We start from the raw sequence: 13670 nt of genomic DNA, 5'->3' as shown, positions 1-13670 counted from the left end.
AAAACATAATTTTACTACTAAAAAAAAGAGCTAGGCAAGAGTGTATGTACTTAGCTCTGCTGTGCATTAGATGATGTTAATGAGTAAATCACTATGATGAATAGTGATTTTGAGTAAGAACTGTCTAAGTATTTTTAACTATGATTAGAGAACAATTATTTTATTAATAATGGATTTGCTTAAAAATGTCGTTATCCTTAATTTTTTGCTTTTTATCCCATATAGAAAAGAATTAGGAAAACTAATTTTGATTTCTTTTAAGTACAAACTAAATCCAGTTTTAAACCAAACCACCTTCAAAGTGAAAATTAAAGTATTTTATCAATTAATAATCGTGTACACACAAAAAACACCAGTCATCATTGTATAACTAATATAGTTGTCGCTTCGTTAAGCAGTAAACACCCATCTAACATGTTTTTAGATTATATGAAGTAATAATAACAATTAGGTACAGTATGTACTATAAATAGTCAGTTATTTTTTGAATATTGAAAACGCGGAGGATTTTGCAATCATCTTAAAAGCATATCAAATCAAATATACCAAGCAACAAACAATCAATTTATAATTTTAATGAATTGAATACATGAATTAAATTTGTATTTTGATTGTGTAAATTTAAATGGAAAGTCAGTGCTATTGCTAATGATTATTAGGAGTTGATATTAATTACATTGAACACATATTTGAAACTCATAATGTATTCCCATTTAAACTTTGACGAATCTCTTCTAAGTACAATGTTTAGAAATTCCTTACCACAGTATCCCAGAAAAATAAAATTACAGTAAAACCTCTAAATAGCGGACATGCAAGAAACCATAAACATTGTCCGCTATTGGGAAAAATGAATAAAAATAAAATTTTTAGTTTTAGTGGCTAAAAAATATTTCAGATATATTATTATATATTATTATTAGAAAAATTATTTATTTAGACGTATAGGTTAGGTTAGGTTAGGTTATATACAGAGTGTAACTCGCCTATTTGAAAAATGCAATTACTCTTTTCCTATTCAATATTATTATTTTTTTTTTTTAATATGATTCCTAGCGCTCTGCGTTATAATTTTTATATGTTATATTTATTAATTTTTTTTTTACAACAAAAAATTAAATTTTTATTTTATAATCCAAGATAGCTATTTTATAAATAAGATTTTTAAAAACAATTTTAACGTTTAATCAGTGTTATTGTAGTAGTTAATTTTCAATTATTTTTTTCCAAGAAATAATTTGTTATTATTTATAGGTAATTAACAAATATATTATCTTATTATAATTTAACATGACCACGTAATACACGCCTGATGGTCGATACAAGTCAAATTATTGTCATAACGTGATAATTGATTAGGTACTGATTAATATTTTTATTTTTTCAACAATTTGTCAAATATTTTTGAGTATAAGGATGTGTATTTGTAATATAAATTATGAATCATTAGGTTAGTAATGTAATTATTTTATTCGGGTGTTCGTACGGATGAAAATACGTCAATACATCACCCTATATAGAATAGACATGCATTTCCGATATTCTGTATACACGCATCGCAGTGCCTTTTTAAATGCATCGCGATTTTTAATGTTCTTTTAATGATACTGTTAAGTTTTATACAAAATAATGTTAAACGGTGACATGGAGTAGAATACAGAAATGGCACTCACAATGTTACAAATGTATGATTTAATTAAAAATAATTAGTACTTATAATAACATACGACATACCTACTTTAATATTTTGTTTGAAATGTTTGAATTAATCTAATAATAGATATACCATTTCTAAATACAGTAAAATGCGACAACATTGATTTCAAAAACTAGCATGATTAGATTTCGCGTTTAGCATAATGCTAATTTATGCATATAAATTCAAACAGATTTTGAAAGAACATTACCTTTTCATAACATTAGGATATGATCAATCCAATATTAAATTATAATTACTAGGGCTTGGACGTTGTTACATTAATTAAAAGTTATTAAACATTTATATGATATACACACAGCGTTCATTTATGTAGTTCTTGAAGAAGAGTAGTAGGTATGTGATCCATCCTGAGGGTTACAAAACAAATTCGAATTTGATATGCCGCCAGTTATACAAATCCATCTACGAATTAAAGCAAGCAGTTCGTGTATATTGAACCACAGCGGTGATCAGGTATTAGTCGAAAATGGAGTTAACTATATTAAATCTGACAACTGCGTGTATATAAGAATACCAATGATAATTTGTTTATAGCTTTAAATATTGATGATCTATTAATTATAGGTACCTACTTTTAGCGTTCATCAACAATGCACAAAAAAAAAACTATGCATGACGTTCGATATGGAGGATTTTAGTCAGTGTGACTTTTAGGTCTTAAAATTTTCTAAATATTAAAATATGCATATATGAATAATATTGATTTATAAAATTTTACCTGTCATGTTCATCTGTCTCTTGCTATTGCAGAATGATCACCTGAAAATAAAATTATTTATTGTTATAGATGTTGGACGCCGAGTGTTGTTAAAAACTATATGAATATTACAAAATTAATGTAATAGAACTAAACTATAATAAAAGCCATTTTTATCTGATACTAGTAATTTTTACTGGATATTGTTCCTATTGCTTACCCTCGACATAGTTATTGAATTAACGTAGATGAATTGAACATCTATTCGTACGTGATGACTTGTTCTTTATTTTTGCTTCGATTGTTACCTCGTTGTTCTAAACACATTATAATATGAATATTATATAATAATAATATTGATATTATAACATTTCACCTGTCATGTTTATCCGTCTCTTTCTACTGCATAATGATTAATGATCACCTGAAAATACAAAATTATTTATTGTTATAGAATATGTTGAACGCCGAGTGTTGTTAATATAATCAAATATTATAATGATACAGGTCAAGGGTGGATAATAGAAAAATATGAATCAATTGTAAATAAAATAATTTATTTTAAAACAAATTTTAACCAAATTGATAATCATTATATAGTTGACACAATAAACTATTTATTGTGAATAAATGAATATTACAAAATGTAATTGAACTAAACTATAATAATAGCCATTTTTATCTGATACTAGTAATTTTTACTGGATATTGTTCCTATTGCTTACCCTCGACATAGTTATTGAATTAACGTAGATGAATTGAACATCTATTCGTACGCGATGACTTGTTCTTTATTTTTGCTTCGATTGTTACCTCGTTGTTCTAAATACATTATAATATGAATATTATATAATAATAATATTGATATTATAACATTTCACCTGTCATGTTTATCCGTCTCTTTCTACTGCATAATGACTGCATAATGATCACCTGAAAATATAATTATTTATTGTTATAGATGTTGGACGCCGAGTGTTGTTAATATAATCAAATATTATAATGATACAGGTCAAGGGTGGGTAACTGGCGGCCCACGAGCCTTGTTTATCTGGCCCATCTTACATTTCCAAATTATACCATACAATTTTAAAGTTAATCGTCCATTCTCTATATTATGTTTAGTCTATCCTATCGATATAATAATTGTTATCTAGCATTAAACATCCTTAAATATCTAAATGTCATAATATAGTATATACCTACATAAGTATTAATACGTATGTAGCTTTTAACCATAGCTGTTTGTATACTTGTGTTGTGCTGTCGTTGAATTTATTATTTTCGTGTTTTTGTAGTGCTTTTTAATGTTTGCAAAATTAATATAATAAAATGAAGATTAAAAATATTATTATTTATATATTATCACAGATTTATCACTTAGACCAACGAAGAACTTAAAACAATCAGTATTGTTTAACACTAACAAATAAGAACGGTTAGATACTATAGTACAGGAACTTAATGATTGTTGTGATTGCTGATTAATAACTATATACGATATAGTTATTCTAAATAATTGTAATAAACTTTGTTATATAAATATAAACGATTCAGAATATTGTGATATGGAGAATATATATATCAATACTATATATATAGGTACTTAAGCATTAATAAAGCGTGTGATCTAGGTTATTATTTCATACTCACATGATCACACACTTATATACAATTAATTTTCATGTATACAATATACATATTTATACATATTATAAATTTACAAACATAACGAGATAAAAATAGACATAATAATATATTTATATCGGTATCTACTATCTGAGAAATGGAAATTACAAATATATAGAACATTTTGTTTTTTTTCTAATAGGTATAGTCGTATAGTGTATACATACGGGGCTATACTGCCTTATATCCGTGTAATTTAGAGAGTATACTCTAAAAAAAATCTAGAGAAGTGAGTACTCGCGATATACCTTACTGCGTAGCATTACACATTGTTAAGTCCTATTGTGTTTTAATAAACTATAGGGCGTGCGGAATCGTGTTAAAAAAAAAAAAAACGTTGGAAATCGTACCTATTCACAGGATTATTAGAATATACAGATTACCGATACAATAGTAAACTGGCAATGAATGTTATCTACACTAATATTATAAAGAGGAAAGATTTGATTGTTTGTTTATATTGAATAAGCTCCGAAACAACTGAACTAATTTAAATGAAATTTGGTACATAGATAGACGCACTGAGAGAGGACATAGACTACTTTTTAATACTAAAAAAGGGCTGTAACTTGTGAGGGGTTGAAATAGGGGATGATTTATATTATATTATAACACCGTACCCACACGGCATTGTCCTAAACGTCGGTGTCGGCGGTGACACGGGAGGGGACGTTTGGGCGGCCAGATATGGGTCGCTGCCGTACCACGAAAATATTGATTTATGTATACATACGCCGCCACGACGCCGATAACAGCTGTGCAATCTTAGTATAATATATACAGGGTGTCCCGTGAGGATTTACCCATTGCGATATCTCCTGAAATAATGGACATATCATAATTCTGATTTTTTAATAAGACTCACAGGAATAAGAACTACAAATATTTTATGTTTTAATTTATTTTAATGTTTTGGTAAAAAAGTTAAAAAATATATTTTTTTATTTAATTATTTTCAAAAAAATCGAAGATAGCCATTCTGTAGAGTTAATTTTTCTGAAAATATTGACGTTTCAACATTTTGATTTCATTAATTTCCTGATTTTTAATATTTTTTCTAGTTTCTAGAAAAACAGTGAATTATTTAATACCATAGTGGTAACAAATACAGATAACGAGATATCGCAATGGGTAAATCCTCACGGGACACCCTGTATAATATAGTCCTGGCGGTGTGTATATATATATTATATATATCTATATATTTTATTATTATATATGAATTCTACACAAACGAAGTCGCGGGTGAATGCTATAATAAATATGGCAAAACAACGTTTGCCGAGTCAACTATTATTAATATATTGTAAAAAAAAATCTTTCGCCTGAGGTAGCTTTTGCCCGGGCAACGCCGGGTGGGACAGCTAGTAACTTATAATACGGACGAATAGTGTTACGTCACAAATGTTATAAATCCTTATCAAATGTCCCAATTGGATTTTAACAAATATTTCGTACTATATGAAAAACATATACTTTTAGAAAATTTGAACAAAATTTTAGTTTAAACTTTCAATTTACGCGATTTTTCATTAAACTAACTATGCACAGTGCATTAGTACACATAAACCTTAAGAATTAAACAATTCTGCTTAAACAACGTGTAAAATGTTAATGTTAAGCGATATTATTACATTTTAATAGCTTTTGTTTGGATCCAACGGATCTATTGATAAGATTTGTACGTGTGATAAGAACGTGTATGACGTAGCACTATCCGTCCGTATACAATGGACGGATTAACCGGAGCCGCGGACCATCCGAGGGCGGACGAGAGGGGTTCTACTGTATGTTCAACAGATCAAATTGTTATTATAATGTAATATTTTATAACGAATTTTCAATAAATCGCCAATCATTATATAGTGATACAATGACTATCAATTATTTTGCTTTATCTAGATATCTCATCAATATGTACTTAAAACTATATTTATTGCGAATACCTGGTTCTTACAAAACTAGTTAAACTAAATTATAATAATAGCCATTTTTATCTCTTACTTGGACTTCTTACTGGATATTGTTCCTATTCTTTAACTCCGACGTAAAGTTATTGATTTGTTGGCGTATACGAATTGAACACCAACCACCGTTATGAGTATGTGGTGATGTCTTGTTTTCTATTTGTTGTTCCTTTTGCTCTCTCGTTGTTCTAAAAATGCCATACAATTACTATAGTAATAATATTTATAGTAATGTTATAACATTTCACCTTTCATATTTATCCATCTGTCTCTTGCTGTTGTACAATGATCACTTGAAAATACAATTATATATAGACGTGGCACGCCGAGTGATGTTAATATTATTAAATATTATAATGACATAGGTATCTCCTAATAGAGATGTTAAATTAATATTTTTTCGATACAATACAATCAAATAATTTGACGAAAAACACAATAAAAATGGCGACTAAACGACAATATCAAGTTATACTGGTGGGTTAAACTACTAGCTACTATCTGACGCTGTCGCTGTAGCAGGCAGCGCTTACCAGCGGTTAGGAGGAGATGAAATATATACTGTGTGGGTGGTAACCTTTATTGATCGCATTCTACAAAACTCATACAAATGTATGCGGGGGAATTGGGGTGGTAAACTATTGATTATATTTTTCTCCCTAATACAAGTAACCGACGAAGTGCCAAAAATATTTAATATACCTACTGATTCTATGGTTACTAACCCTTGCAGCAAAAAAAGTGTCTCAATATTATACAATCAACTATTATTTAGTTAATTATTTTTTTATACTACATAATACTACGAACCAACCACGGTGACTTAAAAATACCATGTAGGTATTTTCAATATTTTGACGCGAAGTCGCTCTAAACTAATATGGCAAAACATGGAAACGTAATTTAGATAGAAATAATAAAAACAGTGATAAACGGTAAAATATTTGTATTTAGTATAAAAAAATTAATCTAGTAATTATAGGTACCTATAGGTTAGATTTAATTTACCAATACCACCCTTCTGCTGAAGTTAAATGCAAACTGTTCAAACCATTTCTTGAAAATCTCTGAAAAACTATATTTCATTTAGATAGTTCATTCCATTTTCCATTGTATTACTTATTCTGTTTAATATTAATACATTAGTTTTAATTAAAATAAAAGTGTATCACTTGTTGTTCTTTTAATATTAGTTAACGATCAAGAAGACTATTCTTTATTTAACTCAGTATTGTGAAAACATGTAGGTATTCAATTAAAATCTTACTATGTTAAACTACTTAAACTAGCTAACTAATTCAACGCCAAATTAACTAGTAAGTCATATAATGGTATATTTACTTTAAAAGTTACAAGTCAGAAGATTCAGTTGTAATAGCAGTGTATATTAATATCATTTATTTTATAATCTCTCTATTAATCATCATTGAAATTACTATCTAAGTTTATGATAGTTTTACTTAAATTAATTGTTTATACCGTTCATCGAATAATTATTTCAAATATTGACATACCTACAAGTAGATAAACATGCTAATCAATCATTTGTGTAGAACGCACGCAATCTAAAATAGTATAGGGTACGTTTATAATTAACTAAGTAAGCTGTGCACAGAAGGTTGTACACGAAACCGGCGTGAGAAATTTACGTGTGTGTCAGGGAAGACTTTGAGACAACGTTTCCCCTTTTTTAAAAAAAAACAATTATAATATGTTAATAATAATTAATTAAAATAAAAATGCATACCAATATTTTTATTTGAGTTGCAAATATATTACTTATATAATTTATATCGTTTTTTTTTTTGTTTATTAATTATTATTATAAATTGAAAGCCACAAAATATAAAACCTAAAAATAGTTATTTTAATAGAAATGCTATTTTAGTTTTTTCGACGACGGCGACGGTCGCCGTTACAGTGAAACTGCCGCCCGACAGTTTCAATTATAACAATATTATGTAAAATGGTACGGCTGGTTAATGGTTTGACGGTGGGCCGGAGGGGGCCAGGGAGAATAAGCTGCGTATTATAAACGCTAATGAAGCTGGGTTCACGACGATAATTGCCGTACCGCGCGCCGTTTTTAGTTTCCTTTATAATTGAATGAATTTTTATTGTTTAATAATTATAACACGTTTACTACAGGCATACTATCTTCTATCTGATATTTATTATATTTTTAATTATTTGAAAAATGCAAAGAGACCAAATAATAGACATTTATTAATAGGGCTAGGATTTGTATGCAATAAAAAATTGTAAAATATGTATTTTACTTACAAAAATATGCAAAAATATGCATTTAAATTTTTATAAGATTTTTTTTTTTTTTTTTAAAGAAACTTGGTCTGAACCATTAGTTTTGACAATTACAATAAACATATAAATAAATAAATAAATAAATATTTTATTTATAAATATATAATAATTAATAAACTACTAAATTAGAAAAACATTATTTTTTTTTTAAATTATGAAACCAGCCAGATTGAATAAATTAAGCGTGGATAAAATGTTTTTATAAGATAAACACAAAAATATAGTAACAAAAAAAATTTGTGTGTCTTTATATAATATAATTGAGAAATAAAATAAAATAATTCAGAAATAAAATTTACAATTCACATTCAATAGTGTCACATGCTACGACAACATATTTTTTTAAATTGTCGAATATAAATGAATTAAATACGAATTTTACTATAAAACATGCATTTTTCGCATTATTATAATCGAAATATGCAATAATTTTCATTTTAATCAGTATATGCAATAATAGGTATGCATTTTATCCTCGATTTTATCCAAAATATGCAAAAACATGCAAAATAAAAACATCCATCTCATCATGAGGTGATTCGTGGACATTACTGACAAAATCGATAATCAGAAGTCGCAAAAAAAAACATGCTATTGCATATAAATCCTAGCTCTGTTTATTAACTGGTGGTTAATTAAATATGTAATACTGTTATATAATTAGTTTTTCAATAAAAGGCTCCCTCACGAGCCACTTCTGGTGTGTGTGTGTGTGTGTGTGTGCACTGACGGCGGCCAATAGGCAAAACTCGTCGTGCCCGCGATTACGTAAGTCGACTTGTTGGTAACCTTAAAAAGACGGAGAGAGTGGAGTGTATGGTTTTTTTGGTCCCTAGCAAATTAAGCGTAGTTCTGATCTCGTTTTGATAGTATAAGGAATAAAGGATTTATTGTTGTTGTACAGATAATATTTGTTACTCAATCCAATAAGTTTAGTAATAATGATAATAAGCGCGATCACAATTCGATCGGCGCGATATAAATAATAAAATAATATAAAGAAATAGTGCGTGTAAATAAAAGCAAATGAATATATTATATAATAATGATATCGGGTGTACGACCTGATGAGCCAAACGGTATTATAGTTGAAAAGTCGGTGCTGCTGTTGTCCGTGCGGCGATGATTATCCGAACGTGTAGATGACTGGCTACAGTGCGAGTCTTCGACCAACCACTCGACTTGGTCACAAAGGCTAACACGTCACCGCGCCAGAGATCGATCGTAGTGACACGACGATAACATAAATAACACCAAAAGGCGGTGGGCAAGTTCGCACTGCGTGTAGAAACACGGACGGGCGGAATAAAAGATGCAAACGACTCGACGACGCGCTCACACTACGGAAAGACAAATCGGACGGGCGATTGACGGAAAGTTACGGTTTTTGACGAGGATCGCGATCTACGAAATCGCACAGCGTGTGCAACGGGCGGGCGATAGATTTACGATGAGCGCGAGAGCTCGAGCGTCAATGAAACAGAGCACAAAACAAAAAGATGGCGGATTTTTTTTTAACTGCGACGGACGCACCGGTTTGCGACGACGAAAGGCGAGTGCCGGCACACGGAGGATAAAAAACGGACATACGCGGCGTCGGATGGCCATAGAACGCAGCGACTTTCGGCACCAGAGTGGACAACTTAACGAAATGTCAAACGTCTCCGCGCCGAATTCATAACAATAATAATAATAATAATAATTAATTGTGCATCCATACGAGCATTATCTAATGAAATCAGTACTATAAATAGGTACTCTGAATTTGTAGAAAAACTACTCGTACCCTTTATCTCGAATCTTTGTATACTACATCAGTGGGTATGAGTAATATGCTGCTATAATTATAATTTATGACCATAATGAGTTGAATCATTGCTTATAAATACTCAACTATTACTTATTTACAATTTATAATCAATGTAGATTCGTGGTCATGATGGAGTTAAGTTGATATATCCCCCCCTCCTAGGCTTATTATGCATATTCTTTTCTCTTTAACTTATTGTTAAAATAAAAATTCACGTTAAAAATATTTTTTAGATTCTGAACGAAGTGATGAATGTATTGATTTTACAATGATGTGTGTTTTTTTTTTTTTTATGTCTGTGTACAGCATAACTAGTCGAAATAATGCTCCAATTTCAAACTATGGGGGTGGTTTCCGATGTAAAAGTGAATATCCTTGGTGCATTATAGAGGTAAAAAGTTAACATTTTCCAACAGTTTTCAAAAAAATCGAGAAAAACAAAAAAAAATGACGGAAAAACGGCAATTTTTACGCAAAACCAATTTTCGACCAAATCGATTTTTTTTTATGGTTGTAATTCAAAAACTAATCACTGAAAATACTTGAAATTTTCACCAAATGTTAATGTCAGTGGTATCCGTATATAGTTAAATTTTCAAAAAATGTTGACTTTTTTTGAGTTATTTATAGACCACTGAAATTTTCGATTTTTTTGAGAATTTTTTTTTTAAGTGTCGATAAAAAATTTTTGGATGACCAAAAAGCTTTGAAAATTTAATACAAGGTTCCTTATAAGTTGTTTTTAATGTAGCTAAAAAAAATTAAAAATCGTTTGTCATAATTTTTTTTTATAAGCGTTTTTAGTTCAAATTTTTACGAAATCTGTCGAAAACGCGAAAATTTGCAAGTAATTTTGAAGTTGAAAAATCATAAAATTTTTTTCTTTTATAACTAAGTTTTGAAAATTTGGTACAAGGTTCTCTATACATTTTTCTTCAAATATCTGTTAAAAAAACTCTACCGGATTCAGACAACAAATTTTTATGAGTGTTTGAAATTTAAATTTTTACAAAACCGCGTTAAATAACAGTTTAACCTCAAACGATTTTTGATATTTGTTATTATTCAAAAAGTATAAGTCGTAGATACTTGAAAATTTTACCAGTTATTAAGATTCGCGTTTTCTTTACGTGATTTAAATTTCAAAATATTTTGACTTTTTTTGAGCTATTTATAGACTATATTTGAGCTATTTATATTTATTTATTTATAGATTATAAGAATACATAGGCACAATTTTTTTTTATTAGCATTTGAAGTTCAAATATTTACAAAAATTCGTCAAAAGCATGAATATTTGCAAATTATTTGAAGTTGAAAAATCATAAAATTTTTTGTGTTTATAACTAAGGATTAAAAATACAACACTAAGTTTTCCATAAGTTTACCTTCAAGTATCTATAGAGAAAACTCGAAGCATCATTATAGGAAAAATTTTAAGTGCGTTTGAATTTTAAATTTTAACGAAATAGCGTAACGATAACGATTTATCCTCAAACGATTTTAAATATTTGTTATTATTCAAAAAGTATAAGTCGTAGATACTTGAAAATTTTACCAGTTATTTGAATTAGCATTTTATTTACATGGTTTAATTTTCAAAATATTTTGACTTTTTTGAGCTATTTATAGACAACTGAAATTTTCAATTTTTCTGAAAAATTTTTTTTGGAGTGTCCATAAAATTTTTTTGGCCGAGTCAAAATACTTGTAAATTTTATACAAAGCTTCTCATAAGTTATTATAATAGTGATTAAAAAATTATAAGAATACATATGTATAATTTATTTTTTATTAGCATTTAAAGTTCAAATATTGACAAAAATTCGTCATAACAATGAATATTTGCAAATTATTTTGTAGATATAATTCATAAATTTTTTTGTATTAGTAGCTAAGAGTAGAAAATTCAATACTAGATTTTCCATAAGTTTAGCTTATAATAATTATAAAAAAAACTTAAATTCTGATGTATTCAGGCCATTAAAACATAAACCACCTTTTTCATCAACCATTCGAAATTATATCCTAGGCTGACAAATTATCTTCGTTCAGAATCGTTTTTCGTATTCAATGATACGAAATAATTAATAATGATCCATACGGCACCTAATGTTCAGCAGAGCGGTACCCACTTATTCGCTTTTTTTTATATTTTTCGTACTAAGCTTACTGTCAAGATGATAAAATAACCAATAATAATAATATGTAATGATAATGATGAAAAAAAGTCACCGAGTGTATGTGTTGTCCGTAGTATTTGAATTCAATGATTAATTATTGCATACGAAAAACAATACGGAGCGAAGACTATCTGTTAGTCATATTTTATTATTTATTTATACTGCTATTAAATTAATTTATTTGGCAGCTAGTTATACGGTAGTTAATTTTTGACGAAAACAAAAATTTAAAATTACTGGAAATTGTTTGTTTTTGATCCTCTGAAGTACCAACTAAAACCAATTTTTCACTAGTCACTAGAAAAGTAGTAATGTTTAAAATCAAAATATTTTTACTGTCCCAAAAAACGGGCGATAAATACAAAAAAAAAACATCATCGTTAAATCAATACGTTCACATTATTAGAAACAATGGAATCTAATAGTAATGTTTTAGATGTATGGGGGAGAAAATTATTACTGCGTTCGAAACCGTCGCCGTCGTGTATAGTGATGGTGTAGCGGCCGTATGCGAGCCTTACGTCACTAGATCATGGGGTCCTGGTACACGACGGACTCGTTTGTGAAAATTCTATGGTCGGTACTATACTGCAATCGTCGGAGCGGTCGGCAACGTTCGTATATCAATCGCACCAGTGCATACGACCCTGGTACACCATCCGCGGTTGTCCCGCGGAAATTGCGTCGGGTACCGCACTTCCGCATACCCGCACTTCCTGTTTTATCGTCCGCTCTAATAATTTTGTATTTTAGGTATGTATGCGGGTTGTGCGGTATTTTTACTAATTTTTATTGTTATTAGTTTTTACCAATAATTGTTTTTATAGTATCACGACGTCGTGTATAATATTGACGACCGTATCTCACTTATCAGTGTAGTCATATTGAGCCACTGAGATAGATAAGAATATACTGGAGCGCGGACTTGCCTATGCTCGTATGTTACGAAAAACGGGCCGACGTATTTTTCGTTACCCCCACGCCTGTATGGCAAGAAATTGAACTGCCATACCAATAACATTGAAAAACTACACATTTTAACTTGACACAACTCTGGGATAAATGGTCGTATTACGTTAACTTTGGTATCAAAATTTTTGTTTTTATGTGTACTTCAAACTTGTATTTACAAAAAATAAAAATAAAAACTCTGAACATTTTTATTTATTTTTGTAATAACTCAGGTTTTTTGAGTGGGAATCTAGATATTAAAATTAGGGTTTTAAATTTTAATTGGATACTAATTTATATTTTATTACAATAGTTATAGAACCTATTAATT

At 29.1% G+C, this 13670-nt stretch overlaps 1 protein-coding gene across 1 annotated transcript in view; it reads right to left on the bottom strand.

Moving 5' to 3' along the window:
- LOC114126103 (translational activator of cytochrome c oxidase 1) overlaps positions 1–6549 on the bottom strand; it is a 69297-nt gene extending 62748 nt beyond the window's left edge. Inside the window, exons 1-7 of the mRNA XM_050202522.1 lie at positions 6322–6549; positions 6111–6261; positions 3299–3350; positions 3143–3239; positions 2794–2841; positions 2638–2734; positions 2439–2479 (exon numbers count right to left, since the gene is read on the bottom strand). The gene's annotated coding sequence lies outside the window, so the exon portion shown is untranslated. The remainder of the gene's footprint in view (positions 1–2438; positions 2480–2637; positions 2735–2793; positions 2842–3142; positions 3240–3298; positions 3351–6110; positions 6262–6321) is intronic.
- Between the last annotated feature and the right edge of the window lie 7121 nt (positions 6550–13670).

Source organism: Aphis gossypii, chromosome 3, assembly GCF_020184175.1.
Source record: "Aphis gossypii isolate Hap1 chromosome 3, ASM2018417v2, whole genome shotgun sequence".
Lineage (NCBI taxonomy): Eukaryota > Metazoa > Arthropoda > Insecta > Hemiptera > Aphididae > Aphis > Aphis gossypii.
The sequence above is the reverse complement of the archived record's forward strand: the minus strand, read 5'-3'. Positions and strand labels throughout refer to the sequence as shown.